The sequence below is a fragment of the Temnothorax americanus genome, unplaced genomic scaffold (assembly GCF_048541705.1).
Source record: "Temnothorax americanus isolate GAGA-0224 unplaced genomic scaffold, ASM4854170v1 Scaffold53, whole genome shotgun sequence".
Taxonomy (NCBI): Eukaryota; Metazoa; Arthropoda; class Insecta; order Hymenoptera; family Formicidae; genus Temnothorax; species Temnothorax americanus.
The window spans coordinates 462,719-485,980 of NW_027509688.1; the positions used below are offsets into that span (position 1 = coordinate 462,719).

General features: G+C 32.3%; 1 protein-coding gene and 1 long non-coding RNA gene across 7 annotated transcripts in view; both read right to left on the minus strand.

The window, feature by feature from the left end:
• The window catches only part of LOC143904540 (TOX high mobility group box family member 4-B), a 162,189-nt gene that overhangs the window by 84,583 nt on the left and 54,344 nt on the right, over window positions 1–23,262 (minus strand). The window lies entirely within an intron of this gene.
• On the minus strand, window positions 15,610–20,122 carry LOC143904547 (uncharacterized). Its single transcript, XR_013258957.1, has 3 exons — window positions 18,057–20,122; window positions 17,173–17,549; window positions 15,610–16,902 (listed from the first exon to the last, which is right to left on the minus strand). It is a non-coding gene; the product is annotated as an uncharacterized LOC143904547 (long non-coding RNA).

A 23,262-nucleotide genomic window follows, 5' to 3' on the forward strand; every position in this document is an offset into this window, starting at 1 on the left:
CGAGTTTTAAATATAGCAGACTGACAACAAAAATGCGATATCTCTGAATTTTTATCGAAATATTATACCATATCAGTTTAGCTTTTTTGGAAAATTCCATTATTTGGAAAATCTTCATTAAATGATTTTTTGATTTTGAATTACCTACTCGTTAAAAAGAAATTTGCTGGTATACTTTGTACTAAAATCATCGTAAGATTTCCATCATTTATGTATCAGAATCAACTAAATATGCAAAATTATTTCATGATGTCTTTTCATTGTTAGTACAGCATACATGATTATTTTGCATTGCTAAGTTATTATATAAAGTGAGTGATATAATGTATGCGCTTCGTTATATTACACATGTATAATGTCCATGATATAACAAATATGCAATATATGATATATTTGATATGTTCATGTTTTTGTTAAAATGTTGCAGATATAAATAGTTATAATAAATAAATTAAATAATATCTAATAATAAACATATTCAAAGTAAATATTTTTAATAAAGATGCTAAAACTATAAATGATAAAAAAATATAGTACAGTAATACTTATCGATATTATAGAAATGTCAGTCGTAAAATTGATGCATACAGTGTATGTAACGCTACATGTACTGACTTCTTTACCAATAAAAATTATGTTATTTAATTAAACAACAAATAAAAGATTTTCTTCACCTCTGAATAAATAACAACAGTGATTAGATTTCCTTGACCAATAACTGCCAATTTTATTAGTAATAGATCAGCACGACGTTTCAACTCTGGGTTATTTTCAAGTGTATAAAAGAGTTAAAATATTCTTATTTTAATTCTCTCTCTCTCTCTTTCTCTCTCTCTCTCTTTTATACACTTGAAAAGGACCCAAATTTAGGGTCGAAACGTCGTGCTGACCTGTTCTAATAAAATTGCCAGTTATCGTCAAGGAAATCTAATCATTTTTGTTAAAAATAAGAAAGGGTCCCGTTTGCCTACATTCCCAATTGCTAATAGCTTTGTTTGCCCATAGGTTCGTTTGTCGACATTCTCGATTGCCTACAAGTATTATTGCGCAATGTCATGTGCATGTGCAATGTGTATGTGCGCACATGTAATAATTAAAAATACGAACGTGCGTTTTTGCGTACATAGTTTTATTACGCACAAACACATTGCACACATGACATTATTGCGCACATATACATTGCACATATGACTTTATTGTGCACATACACGGATTTCCAACTTTCCGCGCAAAGCGAGGTCCATCCCACATCTCACACTCTAATGTGCAGGAAGGTGAAACAAGGTCCAAGCTAGTACGATACCAAATAAGTTTCAACTTATCACATGAAGTCCACCCCACACCTCCATGTGCATCAGGTCGAATCAAGGTTCAAGTTGGTACGATTCCAAATAGGGTTCAACTTACCACGCGAGATCTACCCCACACTTCCATTTACACTTATGATAGAATAGAGATCAAGTGTGTATTTAGCATAAGAAATATATTGGCGTCAATATTGCTTAATAATGGTATCTGATGGTATCTATTGGTCGTGGAATTTTTAAAGTATTTTTCCTGTATTTTCCGTTAAAAATATCTTTAGAAATCGCTTTTACATTATAGCACCACAGTTATCGGAATCTTGTTCATAAAACTCTAGTTCTAAATAATAATGTTCTAACATTAACACGTTATGTGTGCAATGTGTATATGTGCAATAAAGTCATGTGTCCAAAGTGTATGTGCGCAATAATGCTTGTAGGCAATCGCTCTGTAGGCGATCGGGAATGTTGGCAAATAAAGCTGTCGGCAATCGGGAATGTAGACAAACGGAGCCCTCTCAAAAAATTATAATTATTACAAATTCATATAAATGATTATAAATAAGTATATGCAGAATAAAAATACCTTTATTTTATAATGTTATAGTAACACATAATAAATATTCTTTCAAATAAGAGATGCAACAATAATTATTTTTTTAAAAGTACATGTAGTTAAATAAAAGTATTTTTATTTTTGTATAAAACATTTTTTTCTGTATTTCTTAAATAATTTTTAAGATATATGAAGAAAAAAATATATGAGAAATGCGCCATATATTTCAGCCATTAAATATTGTAACCCAGCAAACACAATAAAGCAATTGACAAGAAAACCTCGCCAACACGTAAATGTAAAGTTTATTGAAATGTAAAATTTATTAAAATCAATATTTACGGGTTGGCGAGGTTTCCTTGTCAGTTGCTTTATTGTGTTTGTTGGGTTACAATATACTATATAAGTTCATGCAAAAAAAAGTACAGAAAAATTTATTAAATAAAAAAGTATTAATGGATTTTACGCAAATGTGCCGCATTTTATAAGTTTTGAGTATGTCTTAGACAAACAGTGCTACAATCAGAATATTCAGCGTTTAGCAAGCATTTTGACTGCCAAAGTTAATGTCCGCCGCTACTGCACAGTAGCTATTATGCACGAAAAGTGATGTAATATTTTGAAAGGCTAAAATGAATAAACTGCTTGCTTTCTTGAATATATTTTACTAAAGTAACAATATATTTGGCAAGATTTAAGTTACAAACAGTGTTAAGCTAAAGTGATCTTGTTTGTAAACGACCTATAGAATAAAATTTATTTTTAAACTCGAGACAGATCTTTGTTTGTTTAAAAAGGCGCAGCTTCCTTAGAATGATAATTAATATCAAAATGTATTTTAAATATCGAACAGTAGTAATTACTGCAAGAAGGTTTTATTGCGTTTTTCTGAGAAAAGATATGATAGTTGAACAAGGGTTAGCAGGTACAAGGATAAGGAGTTTGATTAGTTTAGAAACTTTATTATGTTGCATCGGAGATGTTTTAAGTAAAAGTTCAAGAACTTTAGAAGATTATATTTATATATTGCAAAAGAATGAAAAAGAAAGGGAATGTATTTTTTTCTTAAGTCACTCTAACAAGTCACTCTAATAAGTGAATTTTAAGTCATGAATTATTATCAAAATATAAAAGAAGTAAACATGTTTAAAAACAAAATTTATATATTGAAGATGTATATATTTTCGATATACGAAGAAATATATACCTATGTGTATATTAAAATGCAAGCCGAGCACGCCAAGCTTTAATGTTTTGTTTTAATTTTAAATCAGGTTTATATATACGACACAATCAGAATTTATTCGAAATCATAATAGTTGCAGAGAAAAATGAAATAAAATGTGTAATTAAATATACATAATATCTTCAAAATTAAAAATATAAATACGTTTTAGTGATTCCCCTCAGGGTTGCAAAGCGTTTTGTAGGGACGTTCCCAACCCTTTATTCAATTCTCATCCAATACTACCCTTCTCCTCTCACTTAACCCTTTGGACCAACGGCTTAACGTCTCTTTCTGAAAGACGGAGCCCAGTTTGCTCCGCACAAGATCCTATTTTGCACGGATGGCGCAGCTTTCGGGAAAAACTTTCCATGTTTACATGGCTCTAGTGGACCCGAACCTGGTTCCTCAGATTACGAGTCTGGCGCTCTATCACTAGACTACACTGCCGCCTATCTTCAAAATTATTTTTCTTTAAGATTTAGATTTATTTCGTAATTAAATCGATTGTTTAGTAATTTGCCTAGTAATTTGCTTAGTATAATAGTTTACGTTACGTATATACACTACAGATTTTCAGTACTGGCAGTGAATATCGGAACGCAGAGTAACATGTTTGGTAAAATAATAAAAAAAAGTCACTTGAATAAATCGAACATTAGATTGGTGTCAAGCTTTATCCGAAAAGGTAAGAAAGTTAATTAGAACGATGCAGCACAACGACATTAATAAGTGCATTGACGCAATAGCAAGTAATTAGCATAATTTTAATCGCAACTTTGCGCGTTGTAAGATATACATTGCTATAAAATCGATTGCATTAAAAGTTTAGTTCAGGAGTTCATTCTATCAACAGTTATCGTTCACTGCAAATCAGAAAGAAAAAATATGACATCTTGATAATTTCTATATTATATAATATTATTCTTTACTTTTTTTCATTTGTTACTTATTTTTATTTTTATTGTTTTTTTATATTAATAACGTTCTTATATAAATTATATTTTCTTATTACAAAATTGTTAAAAATAAATTTTTATGTCTTATATAAAATTTGGTAAATATCTCAGTTATTTAATACATTTTAATATATGTGTGTGTGTGTGTATATCGTATAAAATTATTATTTTTCTTTATTCAAGCAAAAGCCAAGGTATTGTTGAATTTAAACAAAGAGATGCTATAATTTTGATATATTTATAGTTTCTTTGATAATATAATTCCTATTTATTGTTAATAATTAGTTAATTAAAGTAAAAAGTATACGTATACAACAAATAAAAAATATCAATAGCGCTACAGTCCAAGTCGGACCCGAGTCTCATCAGAATTTTTGAGATTCCGAGACAAGATTTTGTTTTCTGGAAGTAGGTTGTCAGTCTACTGTCTAACCTCCAATCTTGAGGTTCTCTCTTTAAATACAGAAAGGTTCTCGTGGCAAGATAATCTCGGTAGGTTGCTTGCCATCACCTTCTGAGAGGTGGCGATCGAATGAAAACCGACGACGATTTTTGGTTCGGATTTGAACTCTGGTCATCAGCTCACTAGAGCAGCGTACATCACTCTGTGCCACGATTGTCGTGGGGTGGGATAGGGTGGATCTCGCTTGGCATGGAAAGCACAATGCTGCCCAGAGGACCATCCACGCGAAGTGAGGTCCACCCTACCTCACCCCTGCTTATAAGGTGAAACGAGGTCTGTTATTGTACAGTTCGAGTTTTCAGTTTTCCACGCGAACCGAGTCCCCGCCTACCCACCCTTCCTACATGTGTACTGTGTACTGTCTATACACACATCAGCAAATTACTTCCCTTAGCACTGACACAAACTGCTATATTTTTTAAACTTTTTTATTAATAACTTCTTAATAAACAACAGCGACGGGAAAGGTCAATGACCTTGAACTCCTTGAAGGTCAAAGTCAACATCAAAATCAGTCAAAAGTCATTTGGGGCTGACTGTATAAAGAGGAACGTTTACCCTGTATTTTTATTGTGAAGTGGTGATGAAGTAAAGAATATAATTGAAGAGCCCTTTAATTCTGATTTATTTAGGTCAGTTTATATTAATTTATGCAAATGTGTAAAATAACCTTTTTTTCTGACAAGTAACATGAGTAGTAAAATATTTTCTGTTAACAAATAAAGAATAAGAATTATAAACTTTTCGACTGTATTCAATATTTATTTGGTTGGTTTCTGTCAAAGTTTCTAATTTTTATTTTTCATTAGCTTGCTCATTATCGGTTTACTCAAATTATATTTATTTATAAATTTAAGAAAGGAAAATAATTAGTACGAACTTTTTCATTGTATCATTTAAGATAAATATTTAATGTGTCTATTCACATATTAATCAATATGCATTAGGTATCTCAATGTAAAACGTTCTTGATGCAACAAAGTTTTGATATGACAGAATTGATAAAAAATAGGAGTTCCTAACAGCACGATATATTGCAGCAATCTTGCAGCAATATTGCCACATTGCAATTGCAGCATAAAATTGCAGCAACATTGCAGCAATATTGACATATATATATATATATATATATATATATATATATATATATATATATGTCTTTTAATATGTTGCAGTGCCACCTTGCAGCAATATTACTACAAGATTGCCACAATATTGTATTTCAATATTGCGTATATATATATATATATTATATGTACCAATTTAGTAGAATGCATTTACGTACTGCTTTTATGTACATATAATAGATATAATATCAATATTAAAAATTTGTGCAGCTATATACTCTTTTTAAACTGAATTTGTTTCTTAAGATGATTTTTGAAAAATTATATATTTGCGCTGGTTGACATATGTAGACTATATATAACACTTACATCAAATTAAAAAGTAGTTAGTCTACCACGTAAGGCAGTTAGCTCACGATCCAGAGGTCCCGAGTTCGAATCCCACCAAGGTGTTTTTCAAATACGAGAAAATATTTATAATCATAGACTGCATCTTAAGAAACAAATTTAGTTATAAAATAATAATAAAATTAAAAAAAAAAAATTTTTTATGCCGGGTGAATATTGGAAATGTAGTGCCACAACATTGCTGCAATATTACAGCAAAATTGCGCTACAATATTGCTACAACATTGCTGCACATTGCAGCAACATTGCGCAGGGTAGGACATAGATAGATTGCTGCAGCATTGCAGCAATATTGCATGCAATATTGCAAGCTTGCCGTGCAATATTGCTGCAATATATCGTGCTGTTAGGGATGTTACGCAGTATGTTACCATTGGAGATAGGTCAGCTAATTTAAAGATTTATCAAAGTTATTTACAATTTATTGAAAGATGTTAATAATTACGGTATAAAAAAGAAGCAAAACCTTCTGTATTGGTCTATGCGAGAAAAACAAGCTATATTACGGGTTGCATCAAACTTGTGTCTCATAGCAAAACAGATTTTTCTTTACGAAGCTGGGATTGAAACTAACGTTAGGAACGTTCATCGCGTACTCCAGGTATATGATAATATTAGGCGGAAAAAACTTAAAAAGAAATTTAATAGCACCACATAAATAAGATCTCTTGCGACTTGCAAGAGAACATGTACAATGGAAGAAGAAATGGAGAAAAATAATATTTACGGATGAGAAAAAATTTAATTTAAACGGTCTTGATAGTTTCAATTGTTACTATTATGGCACACGGAAAGAGGAATTAACAAAAATTTGACGTCTTAGTGGAGATTGTGTTATGGTGGGCAGGTATCGGCTATAACGGAAAGGCGGACTGTTAATTTATTTACGATCAAATGAACAGCATAAGCTACCTTAATTTGATAAAAGATCAAATTAGTAAGCATGCAGAACGTATTGCTGGAACAAACTTCGTGTTTCAGCAAAACAATGCTGTCGTCCACACTGCCAAAACCGTTAAAGCATATTTCTCGCATGAGAATATTCTCTTTTTGAAGTAACTAGCACGCAGTCTTGATTTAAACATTATGAAAATTGTTGAGGAGAGCTTGTATAGGCTGTTTATAAGAATGAGAAATAATATGAAAACATTAATAAGCTGAAACAGTATATCACAAAAGAATTGAGCAACCTGTCGCAAAATAGCATCCAAAATATTTACAATTTATTATTAAAACGGATGATTGAAGTTTTCGAAAATAATGGAGGCTCTGTGCATAACTAACAAATTTAATTTGACGGTACTTTGTTCTCTGATTCGTATCTGATAAACGTTAGAATTTCTTAGATGTACTATCATTTCGCCCTCCCTATTCAATAATTTCTTTTAATAGACACAAAGAACGATGACTGTGTTAAAAGTAATAGTAGTAGTGAATTAGTGGGTGGTCCTAATAAAATCCCCGACGACATCTAGATCATATTGATCCTTTGTATCTCTCCATTCTTTTATTAGCCAAGTGTTCCCTTGCAAAAAAAACACCTTAAATAACACCCCAAAAAACACCAAAAAATAATAGCGTAATTTTGGATACCCAAATGGCGTTTACACCATTTGAGCGTTAACCCCAAGAAGATTTTCGGTGTTTTTCTTGGCGTTAACGCTCAAATAGTGTAAACGCCATTTGGGTATTCGAAATTACGCTATTATTTTTTGGTGTTTTTCGGGGTGTTTTTTTTAGTGTTATTTAGGGTGTTTTTTTGTAAGGGTTTGGAGCCAGTCTAGAGTCTAGTACCAGGCTTATTAAATCTGTCACACTTGCTCTTTTAAGATCCTGGGGAATTAAGAACAATTGTCCCCAGGTTTTATATCTTTTGCATATAAGTGCCGAACAATGACATTATACGCACGCTATCTTCTTTTTCGTCCTTAAATAGGCAGCATTCTTTTCGCTCTGCGAGTTCAAGGTTGAATAGGTGAGCTCTGAGTACAGGGGAGTGGCCTGTGAGCAGTCTCATAGCTACCCTTGGTCTTTGTTTGTTCATTGTAGTTCTACTTGATCCGACATTATCCATCAGAGTCCTAATCTGGCGGCAGGTTTTAATTGTTCTCCACTTGACCAATTGCAAAAGTTATTCCCGCCACTTGACTAGTTAGTGCTTCATTTGCTCCCATCTTAGTCAGTGTATTTGCGGTTTCATTTTCGGGTATTCCTCGATACCCAAGCATCCATACTAAGGTGACCTTATTTGATCCACTTAGTTCCTCCAACGCCAGCATGCAATCCTAAACCAGAGATGATCCGGTAGTCGTCTTTGCTAACGCCAGTATAGCTGCTCTACTGTCCGAGCAGATATGTATTCTTCTTCCTTTTGCGTTGTTATTTAAGGGCACCTGCTTAGGATAACCAGTATCTTAGCCGTAAAGAGTGGCTTCCCAAAGGAATACTCTCGCTATGATCATCCTTCGATCCTCCCGATAAAGCGGTTGTTAATGCCTGACTCATCAATGAACCATATATCCATTTTGGGATCATCGGTTCTTTTTGAATCTAGCCATTCTTTTCTGGGTGGTATCCATATTTTGAAATGTTTAACCACAACTGGTATCTCCTTCAGATTTTATCTTATTTCAGAGTGAAAGGGTGTTTCTGAAGGAGGCTGAGCTTTGTGTGTCCTACTCCTGTATTCCTCTATTCTCCCTAATACTTCAGTCTGTATGCTGTGTTCCTGGCTGCGTTGACTACAGCAAGATCCAAGGAAGATACACAGAGTGCAATTTTTAGTGTCTCTGGTGTAGTTCTCAAAGCTCTACTGTAGTCTTTAATTGAATTTCCCGTAAAGCTTTGCAGAAGATTTTTTGCCTCCACTTTTTTTGTCCTGGGCCACCAGATCACGTATACAGCAGTCTCGGTAGCAACACCGTCCCGTACAGCCATAAGACTGTCCCGGCACTGATACCGCAAGACCTGCTCATAACTCTTCTATACATCTACATGTATGAGTAGAATTTCTTCCTGCCTTTTGCAAGGTGTAGTTTTCAACTAAATTTAGGGTATATGGATAGGCTCAGATACTTCACTAAATCTGTAAAAGGGATTATTTTTTCCCAGAGCTTAAAAGGCTCGATAGGTTCTGGTTTGTATTTCTTGGTGAAGGTCATTATATATATATATATATATATATATATATATATATATATATATATATTGGTCTTTAACGGGTTAACCGTTAGACCTTTGGCCTCGCCAATTCTGGACGATTTTCAAAGCATCGTTCATTTGATCTCTTAGAATGTTTAGGGAGGATCCCATGACTGCTATAGTCATACACCATCTGCATAGCCACAGGTCAGGAAACCCCGTCTTTGCAGCTCCAAAAATTACATAATATATAACAAAATTATTTTCTAAAAATGCATTTTTGATAAATTATTTATATACAGAGTGTCTGAGATAATAAGTGTAACACTCGCAGAAAGTAAGTAAAGCGGATTAAACTGAATAGAAAAGTTCTATACCGTTTTGCGATTATGACAAAAAATAATAAGTTATTAATTAGATCATTATTAATATCATTATTAAAATAAAGATCTGCGAATTAGCGTGCGTTCACGCGATCAACTCAAGTTGATTCGTAGCCAATAAAACAATCCGAGAAGACTTGGATGCCGTACTGATTCGTCCCGACGACAGCCATACGCCGGCGCCGCGAGGGAACTTAAAAAATTTTCACTCAGGCAGCGCCGGAGGTAACGACCGCGGCGCGAAAGCAACATGCTGCGAGAAGACTTACAATTAAAAAATTTTTGTTCGGGCGAGCGCTAGTAACATGCGCTGCCGCGATGCGGCTACATGCGCCAGTACCTTCTCGTAAGCAAAAATCCTTACGCACTAAGATAAAAGGCGAGTCTGTGAGATACTTGGCTCTAATATTTTTCGTGATATCCACAATTCTAAAGGGGTATTTCATCCTCTTAACGTGTAAGAGTACTTATAAAAAATACATTCTCATTTTGGTCTTAATCGGGAGGTGAAGCACTTATAACTCTTTTCTTGTAAGAGTTCTGTCATCTTAACCCTTGACCTGCATACGTTTTATTGGGACCTTCACAATGCATACGTGGGTCTGTCGCGTTCAACGTTATTTTCGCTTCCTCATAGAAAAAGCTTTGTTTTCGTGAAAAAAAATTGTTTCTAGTTGCCAATGTGTTCAGAATGTTAGAAAACGTCGAAAAATTGCAATTTAAAAAAATGTCTGCGCGCACGTGTGTGTGTGTGTGTGTGTGTGTGTGTGTGGGTGTATACGGATTTGATGTCTGTGGTTGTTCTAACTTCCGCAAATTTTGAGATATCGATTTATTTCTATTTCTATTATATTTTTCAGTTTTTTCTACCCCTATTCATATAAATTCTTTAAGATTTGATTGATTAGATCCAACTTTATAAGCTTTTATGCTTGTACGTATCGCTCAAAATTTCGAATGGCTGTATCTCAAAAACTATTCGACTAAATCTTAAAGAATTATATATGAAATAGCGGTAGAAAATAAGAATCTAATAGAATTATAAAAAAATTGTCATAATAATAAAAAAGTGTGCAGATTAGAAACTTGCACATTGCTTTCTATGTACGGATTCCCCGAAATTTCGAACAGCTATAACTCAAGGACTAATCAAGCAGACTAATCAAGCAAATATTAAATAATTATATATGAAATAGGGATAGAAAGGACCTAATAATGTAATAGAATTAGAAAACTTGAAGCTGGCCGAGTTCTGAGCGCTCACATAATATAGGTATACTGAGCATATTTCTTGTATCACACTCTGTGGCAACGGACAGCGTTTCAATTCAGAGATCACTGCATATATTTTTCTTAAGCATTAAAGTATCAGAGCAAATTCTAAGATATATCTGGTTAAATTTTTTTAATAAATATAATCTTTCTGCTATATATATCATATCTAATAAAAACCATTAAGGGATTACCGATTTTTGCTTAAAAAGTGTATAAGATTGTAAATGTAATTATATGGAGTATTACTAAAGGAAGGTTGTTTTGCGAGGATTGATGGGAGAGTTACCGATTTCTACTTAAAAAATGTGTAAGTTATTTGATGGATAGAATATCATTTAAGGAAGGTATTGAATTTTGCAAGGATCGGTGAAGTAGTTACCGATTTCTGCTCAAAAAGTTACATATATATAATGGCTTGATTAATCACTTGAGAAGGGCTGAAATTGCAGCCGGGGAAACGTTGTGAATTTAAATAAATTAATTATTTGGCCAGTCGGGTCGAACAAAAACAACTTCTGTTTTTACATATATAAGTTATACATGTAATTTTATATAGAGTATCATTAAGGCTCCTGAGTCACCGCGGCCATATTGAATTTTTTGTATTCGAGACGAGAAATTACTCTATTTTGGCTACGGTCGACGTAACGCTACAAATGCTTTGGAGCGTTCTTCTTCTCTTTCTTTCTTCATTAAAAGAAAAGAGAAAAGGAATGCTTCGAAGCATTTGTAGCGTCACGTTGACCGTAGCCTTTGTGTTGCGTAGCATTCTTAAATTAAGAGACATTTCAATAAAAAATCACTGTAGATTATTTCAGAACACTTCTAAAATTGACCGGGGACTATTCTTTTCCCTCGACAATAAACAAATAACTATAAAACGAAGCCTAAACATACGGGAAAACAAGCTGTTTGACGACTATCAAAAGGAGTGAAAAATGTTTAAATGTTCCTCCGCATATGTATTCCTTGCAAATCTTACTCCTTGGTCAATTTTACGAGTTTCACAAATACATTAAATGTTATAGCACAAGCACAGAGCGAATAACGAAATACTACGCAAAACAAAATAGGTTAACATGTCACAGAGAACAGAATTCTCCATTGGAGAGAGTTTTTATTTCTACCGCGATGGTACGTCGCCACCGTCAACGCGGAGTTCTCGGCTCAGGGACCAGAAGCCTTAAAAGAAGGTTGGTATTTTGAATTTGGTGATAATCGGTAAAAGGATTCTTTCTTCATAAAATTTTGAATTTTTTGAGAAATGTCCGTGGTTGCTCTAACTCCCGCCAATTTTGAGATATCAGACTATTTATAATTCTATTATATTCTTCAGTCCTTTCTATTCCTATTTCAAATATAATTCTTTAAAATTTGGTTGATTAGACTCAGCTTTATACGCGATTAAAGGTCCATATGCGAAGTCCATATATGGACCATGTAGCCTGAACTCCCAAAGTCAACATCGATTTGACATTGCGTCGATTGTAAAACCCCACTTGTGTTACTAACAAAAGAGCTAACCCTCTATCAATTCATAAAAAAATTAAATTTAAAATTAAAAAAACGTTGCAATGTGTTGCAAGTTAAAAATTTGCACATTGCTTTCTTATCATTACAGATCGCTACCATTGCTCCTATTTTATTTGGCTCATAAAGCTTCTTCTATGAGGAAATCAAACTAATAAATACTAATAATTATGCATCGAATTCCTACCTTAAAGTATTTTAAAAAATCTGAAAAAATTCCCAAAACATCTGTCTACATTGGAGTTCCGATTTTATAGTTATTTTGATAAATATCGTTTATTTAATATTTTATTTTTTATAATCTTTGGATAAGAATAAAGGAGATGGTTTTCTTTATAAAAATTTGTAATTTTTTTATGCAGTATAAAAAAAATATTTTTGAGGTTTTTTACTTTAGAGATAAGTGTTCAAGAAAAAAATATTGTAAATTGATATCTTTAAAAAAGTTGAATTATTTAAAAGAATCAAAATGGTACTTTTTAAGTAAATCGTTGATAAATAAAAAATTTAAGATAAAATTATGTATAATATGGCATATATGACATTTTTTAATAATTTATTGTAAAATTTATGTAATAGATAGGGGAGACCGGGGCTAAGCCGACAACGGGGCGAACTTGACACTAGGCTTTTTGCCAATTTAAATCTATCGTAGAAACTTGCCTTTCTTACTGTAAATGCGTCTTTATGTGCCAGTATTATCAATGGAATTTGGTAACATTCTGAGTTATAGTGTAATTTTTAACGCGACATAAGCGTTTTTGATAGTAAAAAGTAATTTTTCTTAATAGTAAGAAGTAATTCACTAATCATCACTTTTCTTAAATAGAAATCGATTTTCTTTTTTAAATAAAAGTTGTAGGTCTTGTCGAGACAAATCTAACCATATATATTAGTTTAGGGTCTACTTGATTATTCCATTAGTTATATAATTTTTTAGTTTTGAATATTGTTCCGCAAACATGTTGAGAGGTAGGGGAGACCGGGGCTAGTTGGCACATGGAGCAAGTTGGTACACGGAAATTATTATAAAAATGACAAAAGATAATATTGCATAAAAAATATAGTATTTTCGAAAAACATTGCGATAATATTTCAATTGGTTATTTTAGGCTGAGTAGCGTATTTTCACAAACAGACAATATTTTTTTGTTTTGTGTAGCCAAAAGTGAAATAAATCAGTGATGTATTAAATGTTATATTTATAAATCTGGTCATCATATCATAATTCTAACTGTGTCTTTAAAATGTTTACTTTAAACTTTACGTATTATATTCTAGTTATGTTAATGTCTTAAAACATTTTTTTTAAACAATAATCAAAATATCTAAATATAGCAGGTTGGGGCTGGTTGTGACTTGTGACGGGGTAAGTTGTTACTCGTGTTCTACTTATAATTTCGACCAACTCCGTCGATGTAACACATTATTTCGGCATAACAGCGGCAGATACTTTTATCTTATGTAAGATTTCACTCTTATTACGTATAAGAATCAGTCAATACAGAACATTAGTTAAATTATATTTATATTATAATTTTGCACTCAACAAATGTAAGTGTAATATACATATGTTGTTACATACATGTTGTTATTTCTTTTTATTAAATATATTATACTTTTAAAACTGGATCTTTCACTACTTAATTCAGTACTGTAACAACTTACCCCGTATATCGGGCTAGTTGTTACAAATGTCATCACCTTATATTTGTTATTGGTGCAACAAAATTAATTATACTATTTAGTTAAAAAAATAATTTTTGTGTTGTATAAGTATGCGGCTATTGAAAAATTTTTTTGCGGCTTGTATTCCATTTATTAGTTACGTGTAAAAAAATCTGTAAAAAAGTGTACCAACTAGCCCTGATCTCCCCTACCGGTAAAACAATGTAATGTCTTCCTAGATGCACTTTCATATAATAGGTTGTTTTCTATCCTCGCGCACATTTTTCCTCGTAAAATTTACATATCTGATCAGTTGACAACAAATATAATATTAAATATCATTTTCTTATTTCTGTGTGTGAAGTTGATGTTTTGGATTGTGATTCTAATTGTTTTTTCTTATTTAATATCCGGATGCTTTTTTTTTTTCAAAGTGAGTCCTCTTATTAGGGCTTTTTAACTTCGGGATGCTTTTTAAAAGAGAGTCCCGTTGCTTCTCACTACGGATGTTTATAATTAACGCAAATGCTCGAACAAGTTTCTATTGACAGTGGCATACTTCATCAAACGTAATCGAAAGCTCTTTTTTGGACTATCTACCTCTCAACATATTTGCAAAATACTAATATTCCATGCAAAATTAAAATTAAACTCATGGAAAAATGAAGAAAACCCTAAACTGTATAGTTATAAAATAACATGACTGTATTACAATCAACATGTTATTAAATTATAGCACATAATTATATTACGTTGCATAATTACAAAAATATATTTATGTTATAAATAATAGTTTCTCCAACGTAACGTAATTTATGTACGCTAGATAAACATTTTTTTTACTTGAAAAAAATTGAGAAATTTTTAAAGTTTAATATCTTCTTATCATCTTATCATAATTTTATGTTAAGCGTCACAGATCTAATTACATTTTATTTTCACTCAGTACAATGTCAATCATAAACTCATTTTAATTTCCTAACATATTTTTTTTATTCCGCCTTCTATCTATTTAAAAGACAAAAGTATGAAAATGATAAAAAAAAAGTATTAATATACTTGCGATATAAACATTATATCATCACCCGAGGAATACATTTATTAGTTTATATTTAGTTTGTACAAAGCCATATAAAGCAGAGAAAAGCAACAATGAGTATGCAATAAAAACAAAGATAGCGGATATAAAACAGCGTAATGGAAGCGAGGGGGAGGGGATTCGAGTTAAACTCGCCATTCTAGTAGCTTATGCATGAAACTCTCATTCATATCCGATATTATTATCCTGATGTATGATATCAATATATATATTTTTAAATCTTTTTTTAAGGGTTTACGCGTTGAAAATTCGAAATATTATTTTGTACATAATGCCGTTAATAGGTATTAAATGATTTTTTGTGTTTACTTGAAATTTATTTATGTTTATATTTTTTTTCTTATGACACCTAATTTAAATGAAATAGACGAAACAACAAAAAATGTAACGAAACAGAAGAATAACAGTATGATACACATATAGACTTAATATATCTGGCAATAATATAAAATGCTATTCAAACAAGAATACTTAATGCTCGTGGATGAAATTGTGAATTCTCTTTACATTTCAAATTCTTGCGTGTATGTTCATAATTTTGGAAAGAAGCACAAAGATAAAAAAAGTGATTTTATTTGCCATTGACTGTTGTATATTTGCGGACGACATGTCGCGACAGCCCGTTCGGTTTAAATCAATTAAATTAACGAAAACCTATGAATCTAATTTATTCGCTTTAATTAGAGCATTTTTAACACGTAACATAAAAAAAGTTATTATCGAGTTACATCCTAATTTTTTTAGATGGTCTATAAATATCGTCAGATCTTTCTTCCTTCGTTTTTAAAAGGTTATTACCTGAGTTTCTGTTCGTTACAGTTATTGCACTTGATTATGTTTGTTATTTAATTTTTTAATATTTAATTAATTTTTGATACTTGTAGAATTACAATTGTGGCAAATAATATACATTGTAATGATATACATTGTATGAAATAGTGTTAGTGTAACATAGAAACAATGTGTACTTAACAATTAATCTGTTTAGAAATGCTCTCTATTACGAATCTGTAACTGCATATTACATGCAATTGCAGATATTCTATGAATATATGTGCAAGAGATAATAACATTTTATTTTAGATATACAGATGCCTTAACGGATTGTGCGGATCCAAGTCTGACATTTGACCTCGAAATCGCGATCTACCGTTACACGTATACATCATCAAATCTGAGAAACGTTTCGAGTAGGAGTGTTGACTAATAGCACATGCTAGTTTAATTATAATTGCACGTTGTAAACTTGAATCTAAGAATGGTACAATACTTTATATTATAAACACCACAATAATTAATACAATTAATTATTAATTCCGACGGTGAAAAATAATCAATGCCAAGCATTACGGTAATCTCAGATTTCATCAGGCGATAATACTTTTATCCGACGTTGTGGACTACTCTGATGTTGACTGCTTTATACTTTATAAATATTTCATTCGGTCTTAAAATAGACAAACAGTTTGTCTTCGTACGTAGAGGTAGGACAAATTTGATCGCAAGTCCGACTTAATTTTTTGTCTTCACCCGAATTGTCCTTTTCCATAGAAATGTTCTTCTTTTCAGATTTCACTCATTTAAATAAACGACAGAAAGTTTTTGAAATACGATAAAAATACGTTTGTATATTATATCACAATAAAGAATTAAGCTTGTGGCGACGTCGGCATCTCGAATATTCGTAGTCGACCGTGACTCGTGGTAGCGACGACGCTGTAACAATGATAACCGGTTTCTCGTACTATTCGCTCTTCCCCCTTCGATTTGCTGCCAACTCTGCAAGTCATCGATGGCGAAGGTAGTATTAAGCGCAAATAACCTCTGATCAGAACAAAAAAGAAAAAAATTGAACCTAGATGTTTTTGATTTGGCATATACCACTGATTATTACGATTGTCGCAGAACGCATCACGAGTGAAATAAAACGGACGGAGTAGGAACAGAACTAAGAGTAGGATTGAAAAAGATCCTGCGCGGTACGAAGCATGAGCTCTATGCTATTAATGTTTATTCAGTACGAGCGAATGAATAATGGGCTGCTAGTGAAATACGTCGGGACATAAATATTGTATCTGGAGCGCTATATATTACCTGTATCGAATATATTATCCAGCGTGTTCTCTGTTCTCTGCTCCGCTAGTTCCTATCTGATTGAGATTGTTGCCATGGGAATGGTCAGACTTGCTCATTTGTTTGCGTCGTGGCGGCCATTTTCTGGTCACCACTACCGACACGGTGTATGTTCGTTATGCAGTGAGCCTCACTCCTTGTCCTTGTTCGTCCCTTCGCTCGAACGCATAGACTTCTCTTTCATGCATAAAGTACGAATCCATCTTTTTGTTTCTTCGCGAGCGATGCGCGGTGCGGTACGATGCGGAGCGGTGCGGTATTACTTCCTCCTCCCGTTCTGCTTTCGGAATTATATACGCTTCGCCGACGTAACGCGATATAGCCCCTTATCGATTTACCTTCGAGTTACATGCGACAAAAGAGAAAGAATCGAAGATAGGGGGACTATCTCGTAAAAGATGTTCTGGTATAATATATCATATTTCGTTATTCGTCACAAAAGAGGAATACTTGACTAACAGCCTTGCGACATCGATTGACCTATCGCAACTTGCTGGCGCAATCCACGGGAACATTAAACTTAATTACGAGATTGTACGCTCGTTGAGTCGAAAATTTCCCTTTGTATAGTGCATTGTGGAAATTGAGATAAATTGATCTATGCTCGAAACGGGAGAGATCACTCAAAAATTCGATAATCATTAAATGGGTGATATCAATGAAAATAATGAAGTCATATAATGTAAGCATTAACGAGTTATTGTAATTTTACTATCGAATAATTTAATTTTATCGCAATTATCATTACTTTAAAGACGCAACTCAACTTTCCTTTGTGATGACCGCGTTGCTTGAGTCTGATTAACGCAACATTTTTCGATTTGCGCGTCCAACAATTGATATACCTTGAAATATCCTTATTTTCTTGCAATTACACTATCGCTGCATTCTTTCTATTTATTTATTTTTGTCCGTCCTACATATCGATTTCTCCTATCTTCGCATATTCTCTAGCACGACGAAACGTAATCATTTGCAATCCCGCGTAGAACCGCTTTGAAACTTCCTCGAAGGAATTTATTAAACTTTGACTAAGTCGCTTTACAAAGTTTCACTGTTGGGAGAAGTTGCCGGGGCCGAGGCCGGGGCTGGAACAGGAGTAGAGGGGTAGAATGAAAGTGGAAGGGCGGCCGATCGAGCAACGACGAGAAGAAGCGGTGAATGCGGGGTTGTCGAGGTAGAAAAGAAACCAACGATGGGAATGGAAGGCAAGGAAGGATAGTGATAGAAAGATGAGAGAGAAAGAGAGAGGGGAGAAGGGAGGGGGAGAGGGGGAGAGAAGGTGTTGCTGGTTGAAGCAGGAATAGAGGAAGAACAGAAGGAGGAGGACTGGAGGTGAAGGTGGAAGTGGTGAAGGGAGTGGAGAGGGGAGGGGGAGAAGGAGTAGGAGGATGAGAGAAGTTACTTTCTCGGAGAAATAAAAGTTAATAGAGTTCTCTACCTCCTCGTATTCCACCTCTTCCACTGCTTCACCATCGTACAACTTTCACGAAAGTTATTATATCTTAATTTACTATTGGGCATTATCTGGAATTTCTCCGATGTTTCCGTTTTAATGCGTTGTAGGATATAAGCAGAAAGTATATCGTTCTTTCGTATAGTCTAAGAGAAACAAAAATGCTTTTATTATGCTGCTTTATTGTGCGCGACTAAGAATATTATCGATTCTTATTTGAAAAACAAGGAATAGGAGCATAAAGAGAAGGTGGAAGAAAACCAATCTGTTATACTCTTGAATTAAGAATGTTTTGTACACAGTCCAAGAAACATTGATATTTAACTGTGAGAAGTAAACTGATGAGAACTTACTTGGAAATCGATATCGCATTCGGCAAATGAATTTTATGTCAAAATCTCGAGCATACTAATTCTTTGTTTACATATTAAGGAGATTACTTTATAATATTTATACACTCAACACATATAAATCCAAGTCAAAACAATTGGTATTTTTTTAGAAAAACTTACACAGCTCGGATGACCTTGACCTTGATATGTTACAGAGGGTTAACTCGATATCATTATAATTACTATCTAACGTGCAGTCTATTTCTGTTTAATTTTCTGATAAACAATCGAATTTGTATTTTAATAAGAGTTATATTTTATATTAGTAAAAGTTATACAAGAGTAAAGTATTTTAAAATAAGGGCTGCATCTTTATAATATTTATATATAGCTTGAGAGTGTTGAATAGAATAAAAACTTCGATAAATCGACTGTACGCGCAAAAATTATAGAAAAAAATTATAAAAGTATATGAGATTAAACTGACTAAAAACATAATAGATACTTGAACCTTCAATATATACATATTAAGGTTATTCAGTTCGACAGGGCTCACATATGTACTTTTGCCGTACGTGCGCAATCGCACACACGTTCACGGAAGTCCGTAAGCAGGATGCGTAAGTATCTGGGTTACGAGGTAAGTTATCGAGTTCCAAGCTGGCTAGGCAAGTCATAATACACACCACGCCACCATTCTCGACCGCCTCAGCTTGTTCCAATTAATTGTAATTAAATCGGGTTGCTTGCGCATTCGGCTGATAAAAAGTCGTAAAATTTGCAAAACTTCTATTGAGATTATATAATTACAGGATCTCGATACATACTATTATGATTGTAATGCTCACCATGTATAAACTTGCATGTAATGCAATGGCGCGATGACTCATCTTTTCTTTTTAACATACATACTGGAACACTGTATCTTGTATCATTATATCTTGTATAACATTGTTTAACAAAAAAACCACAAGAACAAAGGTAATTGTTTCTTATAGTTTTTTTGGGCGCTGAATATGATCCTGTTTACCAAAGTCCTTTACACTGTTAAATATTAAAGAATGACATTTAAACCAATATCCTAAGTTAGATCATATTTTGTTATTTTTAACTACCATATGTGTTGAAATTTATTATTTTAACATAGTATTATTTTAATACTGTGTGATATTTTAAAACAGTATTATTTTAACTGTATTGGATTACAATTAGTTCAATTAACATTGTTTTAGTTAAATTAACGATTAGTTAACGACATATTAAGTAGGAGCGGCAATGACCTATAGGAATGGTTAAAAATGGCTCAAATTGAATATAATTTGAAATTACAAATTTAACAATATATTACGTCACAATTTTGAGAAATTTGTGGTTAAGTTGGAAAGAAGCTATTTTAGTATATTTTGGCGTATTATAACTATGGTATGACGCATTAAAGAAGTTGTATTGCATTAAAAGTTAAGTATGTTATTAGGTTTTTTAGTTTTTGAAAAGAATTTATTGTGTTGATTATAGTTAAAAAGATATTTATGATTAATAATAGGGTCTATTGCGTCAAAGTTGCGACTTACGTAAGATATTAAGGACTTATTCTTTTAATTGTGTTAATAAAATTATCAGATTAATATTCAGCAATCTGAAAAAACTTCAAATTTGAATAATATAATAAAAAAAATATTTGGTAGATATTTTTAATAACCTATGTAAATTGAAATTTTGACGCCAATAGATACTTTATTAATCATAAATATCTTTTTAACGTAATCGACACAAAAAGTTCCTTTTAAAAACTGAAAATTTTAACAACTTAATTAGCAAGATGTCGTCATTATAACGTCGTAAAATAATTAAGCACATTTTTCGTCATTTGGACGTCAGTGGACTAAATAATGATGTAAAATGACGTAATATTTGTGGCGATATATTGTCGTCAGAAATATATATCGTCATTTCATCGTTATTTTTGGGTCATATTTTTTAATGATCAATATTACAATCTTTCTTAATTAAGTAATAATTGTAAATAAATAAGTGTTTTAACATATTAGCCTTTTATGCTGCGTTTTTTCTATTAATTCAAACGAGTAACAAAATGTTAGATGCTATTCCGCCATCTTCGCATATATGCGTGAAAATTTCGCATGCATATTTTAATAGATTCTTATGTAATAAAAAAGATAATGCTGTGGTAAAAGAGAAATTGGTGAAAACTACAGTTTATACTCGTTTATAAAAAATAATTTTTTTTAATTATAATACATATGTTTCATCTTATACTTTTTTTTATTACATGTGTAATAAAAAATTTATATTATTAATTTTTTTATGTGTATATTTCATGTTATAAAGAAATCGGATTTCAACAAACTTGTTGACAAATTCAAAACAATGCCCAACAAATTTATGGTATTTTAATATCGATTGATTTGGAATAGAGCTTTCGTAAAAATGATTTTCGAACAAACTAAATTATACGTTTCATCGAATAAGTTCATTGCAACTCGTTTACTTATTCGATCGATCATCATACAATTTGTAGTGTCGAAGCGAATAAATCAGGCACAGTCGTTTGTGTCCAAATAAAATTTAATTTATTGCCGTCATTCTTAATAGTGTGTTATTATAAAGTAACTCGGGAGACTTAAAATTATTTCGAATATCTGTTTTCAAAATCGGCAAACGTAGCGCAATTTAATTACGAATTATATCGATCAACTACCTCGGGCAATTTTAACATTTCCAGAAGTTGAGCAAAAATATATTTAACGTTATATAACATGTTTTAACGTAAAAGAACCGACATTAGATCTAGGGCCATATCCTGTTCGACTCCTCGCAATCTGTGCTATACTTGGCTGTTTGCACAACGTGCGGATTTTCATTGTGATCGTAAAGTGAAAGTAGTCAAACGGGATTATTTTAAACAGCAAGCGGAATATAAAATATATCAAGGATTTGAATAGCGATGAAGACTTTTGCCTTTTCTCGATATTTATATTTCGTATCATTTGTTTTATATTGCTCTCGCACAACCCTATTTAAAACACTATATTTATTTAAAATTATAATAAGATAAAAGATAAATTGGGAGCGTTTGCTTATATCGCAATAGCTGTAGCATCAAATAACGTTAAGATACATGTATATGACTCGCCGAGATATTCAATATTACGAATAATAGGTATCATGCGTTTATAATAATCAATTTTTTCCTCTGTTCGTTCTCATTAGTTAGCGTATATTGTCTTTTTCGGCTACCTTTACATGCATTTAATTTACGGCCATAAGTTATAATATTTGCGTCGCTATTGTATGGTAATACGTACAGTAAAAAATATGTTAATGGTTGCCATAAAGAAGATATACAGCGTATATATGTATTCCATTCCGCGCCATATACTTAGTAGCTACATAAACTGCGCAACATATATCATCCGTACTTCCCTTCTTTCCGTTATTCTGCGTCCGAAAAAACACATAATGGTCTCGCGACAAGTTTTAATGAGATTTTACGGAGTATTTTCATATATCGCATCTGATTCGTTTCTGTTTGATACGAAACTTCTTTTAAGAATAGAATAAAAAATTATTAATGTAATTATGCCTCAGTTTCCGATTGCAACAAAAGTGACTGGATAAATGTTATGTAATGATTTAAGTGCCTGAAAAGAGAATTCTAAATTTAAAATCTCTTTTATATAGCATTATATAATTCCTAGCTGAATAATATTAATTTTTAATTCAAGATATTTTCCTCGATTTCTTTTTTGCCAACAAATGACAATTTGGCAGACACACGCGATGTAAACATATTCTTAATTAATACGAACTAGGACAAACTTGAGTAACAACCAATACATTATTCATTAGAACTTTAAATGATCGATTTTCTTGCTATGACAAACACTGTGGATATATAAAACAAAAACTTTTCACACAAACCAAGTATATATATATATATATACAATATATACACAATATATATATACAATATTTAAGCACATTTGAGTACATATACCGAGTGTTTAAAAAAAAGTTACATATTTTAAGAGCAAATAGTATTCATCAAAACAAGAAAAAAATGTCCAGTAAACATGGCTTCTAATTAAATATCTGTTAAGATATGGGCTGTTAAGATATGCCAGTCATTATCGTATGCTATAGGAGATGTTCTATGTGGTTCCCATTCATTGTCATACATCCTTCAGTCGTACGTCTCACAAAATCACGCATTCTTGCGAATACTGCACCTGGCTGCTTTTG